We start from the raw sequence: 5,825 nt of genomic DNA, 5'->3' as shown, positions 1-5,825 counted from the left end.
GAGAGAAAGCCCTCTCGATATCCTTTCCTTTTTTATCTCACATATTTTCAAGATTTTTCTATCTTTCTTTTCAACCCACTACATTCCCCCACGTCTTTCCAATATTAGTCATTCTATCTTTCAGATCATTTTTAACGAATTAAATTTGTTTATTATGTTTAAGATTCTTCTTTTTTTTTTTTTTTGTTTTTTTTTTCTTTCTCTCTTTCTCTAAGATCCTCGTCCTTTCAAAAGTCACTCTTTTCTTGATCTAATATGAACGATCTAATAGATGACTAATCGACTAATTTTTTTTCTACGATTTGGAGGATTTTTTTTTTCTTTCTTCTTCATTTTTTTTAGCTTCTTTGTTTGTTTGTTTGTTTGTTTATATTCCCTTGTTTTTATAATCAAAGATCTTCCTTCACCTTCGAAATCGTTATCTCCATCTTCGATCGTTTCTAATCGACTATGTATGTTTCTATTATTTCAAAGACTTCAACCCCCACCCCCTCGGGAAAAATTGTCAATCTTTCAATAAGTCACTATCTCGATAATATTTCAAACGACTAAATTTTTTCCTACAATTTCGAACAATTTTCTTTTTGTCTTTTTACAATTTTTTTTTTTCACCGATTATCACAGTCACTATAAGTCATTATTTTTCGTCTATAACTACTGATCAATTAATCTTTCTAAAATAATTATTTCTCGATCATTAACAATTATTAAAATTAAAACTCGATGAAACGATCGACGTTACTGAAGATACGGTGGGTGATTAGTTACGGTGGTTTAATACGAAGAAGATCAGAGATTGCGACTGAAAAGGGCGGAAAAAAAAAAGAAAAGAAAAGAAAAGAAATAAAAAATAAAAAACAAAGAAAAAAGAAAAAGAAACAAATCTAGATATACCTAATGATCACGAGCGCGACCCTTTTTGTTATTGCATCGTTTTAAGATTCTAGACAGTAAAGGAGGAAGTATCAAACGTCTATACCATAAAGTACTACACAATCGCGTATCGCGATGATCCACAATGATTTCTGAATCACGATCGTCGATCGACAAACTACGAGAATGATCCCGAGGAGAATATTATTCGAGAAAAATCTACACGCATAATATGCAACTTATCTCATTGCATTCTTGATAACTAACACGCGCACATATACACGCACGTACACACGTATAAAAAAGAGAAATATAATTTGCAATGTATATCATTGCATTCTTGAAGAAGAACATACGTACACAAGTACACGAATATACGCGCACACTTGATCTATTAATTGCAACAAATTTTTTTTATATCAACAAAGTCACGTTAGAAAAAAAAAGGCGAGAAAAAAAAACAAAAAAAAAAAAAAAAAAAAAAAAAAAAAAAAAAAAAAAAAATACGTTTATTCGCGGAGATTTTCTTGAAGAGGAAAAAGGAAAGAAAAAAGTAATTAATTTAAAGAAGAACAAACGAGAGGAACGAGAAAATAATATGAGAGGCAAGGTGGAGGGAGGGGGCTGGGGGAGAAGAGAAAAGAAAAGAAGAAAAATGAAAAAGAAACAAATAAATAAAAAGAAAGAATTCAAACGATAATACGATTGGAAGGTACGGCATTGCGTGAGACTCACGTTGAATGTCATCCGAGAGCATTGATTTTAAACAACGAGCCTCAACTATCCGCGAAGGTTACTTGCATTTTAACCAATCGGATCGTAGAATGCGCAAACACACGTGCGCCACGCTACTGCTACTGCTGTTGCTGCTGATCCTACTACTGCTACTGCTACTGCTACTGTTCCTGCTACTGCTTTTGCTCCTGCAACTGCTACTGCTGATGCTGCTAATGCTGTAGTAGTAATGTTCGCCATCGTCGTTACTTCGCCTTCGCAAAGCAAGATGCACGTCGCAAAATGCCGCGAATGGAAGTAACCGGCCCGCGAACTTCTCTCTCTTTCTCTCTTTCCTTATTCTTTACTCCCTTTTACGGTTCATTTTTTCCTTTTTGGTATTTTTTTTTTTTTTTTTATTATTACTATTTTTTTTTGTTTCTTTCTCCTTTTCTTCGCCCTTTTTTTTTCGTTCTCATCCTCTCTCGTTTTATTCTATTTAACATGGCCCCACCCTCCCCTCCCGTCTATCTTCCTTCCCACCACTCACAAAACAAAGATGAAAATCCGTCCGACAAATAAATCAAAAAAGAAAATGACGGAGATCATCCGATAAAAATGATTATTGGATCGATCCAATCACATTCATACATTATATTATATTATATTTTATTATATATTATCTTATATTATATTGTATTAATTATATTAAACAATATAATATAATGTATCAAATGTATCGTTCAATCAATCGATAATATTAATTAAAATTTGTGACTTTTGACTCGAGCGAAATTTCAAAAAGATTCAACACTTTCCTATGTATGTATTTATGTATGTATGTATGTATATACGTATGTACGTACATATATGTGTGTATATGTTTTCTGATTGAATTCCAAGAAAATTGTAAAAAAGAAAAACGTAACACACGTAATACCAGATGATTGCAAAGATTGTAAAATTGTCTTGCGATATTTATTTCGTTTCTTCTTCTTCTTTTTTTTCTATTTCTTTTTTTTTTTTTTTTTTTTTTTTTTTTCTTTCTTTCTTTCTTTCTTTCGAATCGAATGAACGACATAAAAGGATTTCAAAGTGTAGAAAGGGAACGACGAAAAAGTGTCAGACCGAATGTTTCAGTTAACGCTTTGAAGAAGAATCATTTCAAATTGCTTACATATAATATTATATATCGCGACGATCGTGCGAGCATCTTGCAAATTATCTCTTTGAACGTACACGCGACGTTCGCGAAGATTCTCGAGAGAAGGAAAGAGAAAGATAAAGAGAAAGAGAGAGAGAGAGAGAGAAATGAAAAAAAAAGAAAAAAAAAAAAAAGAGAGAAATAAATATATTTAAAAGAGAAAAGAAAAGCTTACTGTCACGCGAAAGTTCATTCTAGATAGGACATAACCAATCAGGATGCACTTCGTCCTGTTCATTCTACACATATCTCCTTCTCTTTCTCTCGTACATTAATTAAATAACAATTTTTTGTTGCATATTATCTCAATCTTCTCAATTCTAATTTTTTAAATAAATAACGTGTATAACAAATGATGATTCTAGAAATAAAATTAATACATGTAACTTGATAAAAAGAAAAAAAAAAAAAAAAAAAAAAGAAGAAGAAGGAAAAGAAAAAAGAAGTAAAAATGAAGAACACGCACACACACGTCGATATTGCACGATTAAAGTCGACGAAACCTTTTTTCGATTGACCGTGACTACTGCATCGAAAAAAAAAAAAATAATTATATGTATTCCATACACAGACACATAGAGGAAAAAAAGAGATACAGAGAGAGAGAGAGAGAGAGAGAGAGAGAGAGAAAGAGACACATACACAGAGAAAGAGAAAGAGAAAGAGAAAGAGAAAGAGAGAGAGATAGACACGAATAGAATGTATACACAGCATCCGAGTGCAGAGAATCGCAAAGTATTTTCTATGATCGAATCGAAGAAAATTTCTTCAATTAACGTAATAAAATATTATTGTCAATTACTGCCTATATATATATGTATATATGTATATATGTATATATATATACATATATACACATACATATACACATGTATATATATATTATATATATATATTTTTTATACACACAAACACATATATATATATGCATATATATATATATATATATATATATACATATATTATATAAAATATATGTATATAGTAAATACCTCTCTAACACATTATTAAACAACGAAATATTAGACACGAAGGAGGAGGAGGAGGGAAAAAGGAAACACTCGCGTTCGTAGGAGCGAGCGAGCGAACCGACCGAGCGACCGACCGACCGACTGACTGACTCGGAGATGCACGGCGCTAAAGGCACCCGAGTGCCAGCCGGCCGGTCTGCCTCTCTGGTGTTGCATGTGAGCGTGAGCATGGAGGCCGATGGTGGAAGAGGAGGAGGAGAAGGAGGAGGAGAAGGAGGAGGAGGAGGAAGAAGAGAAGGAAGAGGAGGTGGAGGAGAAGGTGGCGAAGAAGGAGGAGAGGACGAAGAAGAGGAGGGAATTGCGAGGACGAACGAGAGGAGGGGAAGAAACGAGCCATAGTCCCGCCCGACTAGTAACGTTCTGTCTCTACTTGCACGCCCACGCTCTCTCTCTCTCTCTCTCTTTCTTTCTTTCTCTCTCTCTCTCTCTCTCCCTCTCTCTCTCTCTCTCTCTCTCTCTCTTTCTCTTTCTCTCTCTCTTACTCTTACTCTTTCTCTTTTTTTTTTTTTCGTTTTTCACGCTTTCTTTCTTTTTAATCCTTTCTAACTATTTTTTTTCTCTTTTAATGTATATGTATACATATATATTTTTTTTTTCCTTCTCTTCCTTTTTTTTTGTTCATTATTAATTTCGAAGCATGTAACTTTCATTGATCTATTGTTACGATTCCATATTTCTTTTCCCGCCCCCTCTCCTTTTTTTATTCCCCATCTCACCTCTTAATATTTTTCTCTCTTTATCTTTGCGAATTGTCTCTTTCTCTCTCTCTCTCTCTTTATCTTTTCACATTGTTTATATCCCTCTCTCATCCCTTTTTATTTCTTGCATTGTTCGTATCTTTTCATCTTTTATATCCTCTCTCTTTCTCTTTTTTTTTTCTCTTTATCATTTTATATAGTCCATCACTTTTTATCTTTCGCATTGTTTTTCCATTTTTTACGGGATCCCCTTACCCCGTCCTTTACCGTTTTATCTTTCGTGCATCCTCCTTCTCTTCTTATCCGTCATATTGTCTTTTCCCTTTTTTCATATTATTTCTTAGATCATTTTTGTCCCACCTTTATTATTCGTCTTTAGATAGTTATTCTGTTTTTTCTATTCTTCTTTTTCTTTTTCTTTCTTTTTTGTCTTTTTAAAAATTTTTATCATATTCCTTTTTCACTTTCATTCAGTACCTTCAGTACGAGTTCAATCGTCCAAATAAATTTTTAAATTTGAAAATAAATTTTCTCAATGATCATTTTCTTTTTATACGTGACTTTTTTGCTAGTCTTTTTTATCAACGAAATTTTCGTATATGTCGTCGATGTATGCGAAAAAAGAAAGAGAGAGAAAATATACGAATGTCTGAAAGAAAAAAAGAAAGAGCGATAGAGAGAGAGAGAGAGAGAGAGAGAGAGAGAGAGAGAGAGAGAGAGAGAGGAGAGAGAGAGAGGGAATAATGTGTGCGTGTTTGAAACAGAGAGAAAGAGAGAGAAAGAGAGCTTGCATTACATTGCCGTTGGCGAGCTTAGGAGTCAAGTTCTAGTGCATGGCCGAAACGGGTGAGTCGTCTTCTCCCTCCCTTTCTCACTCTCTCACTCTCTCTCTCCCTCTCTCTCTCTCTCTCTCTCTCTCTTTTAATGCTGCCGCTTGAGCACAGTGAAGTAGAGAGATAAAAAGAGAAATGAGAAAAAGGTAGAGAAAGAAATATATGCATGTGTTTACATATATTTTATATATATATATATATATATATATATATACCATTCATTTAATAATATTCTTGCAATGCCATATAATACAATATAATGTATTATATATATTATATATATATATATATATATATATATGCATATGGGAAAATAATATCTTTAATTATAAAAAAATGTTTGAATTAACAAAAATATTAAGGAAATATTAATTCCCGTATATAATTCGATAATTTACCTTTTTTTTTTTTTTTTTTTCTTTTATTATTAATACGTACCAGCTCCAGTACGCGATCCAGTCGGTCTTTCAAA

General features: G+C 32.9%; 2 protein-coding genes and 1 long non-coding RNA gene across 3 annotated transcripts in view; 1 reads left to right on the top strand and 2 right to left on the bottom strand.

The window, feature by feature from the left end:
• LOC124954355 (retinoic acid receptor RXR) overlaps positions 1-5,825 on the bottom strand; it is a 54,259-nt gene that overhangs the window by 34,132 nt on the left and 14,302 nt on the right. The window lies entirely within an intron of this gene.
• On the bottom strand, positions 1,609-4,326 carry LOC124954364. The gene is made up of 2 exons (XR_007102524.1): positions 3,784-4,326; positions 1,609-1,826 (listed from the first exon to the last, which is right to left on the bottom strand). It is a non-coding gene; the product is annotated as an uncharacterized LOC124954364 (long non-coding RNA).
• Positions 5,219-5,825, top strand: part of LOC124954352 (transcriptional protein SWT1-like) — a 20,309-nt gene continuing 19,702 nt past the window's right edge. Inside the window, exon 1 of the mRNA XM_047507160.1 lies at positions 5,219-5,366. The gene's annotated coding sequence lies outside the window, so the exon portion shown is untranslated. The remainder of the gene's footprint in view (positions 5,367-5,825) is intronic.

Source organism: Vespa velutina, chromosome 15, assembly GCF_912470025.1.
Source record: "Vespa velutina chromosome 15, iVesVel2.1, whole genome shotgun sequence".
In the NCBI taxonomy this organism is placed as follows: Eukaryota; Metazoa; Arthropoda; class Insecta; order Hymenoptera; family Vespidae; genus Vespa; species Vespa velutina.
This window is presented reverse-complemented; position numbering and strand designations above follow the sequence as displayed.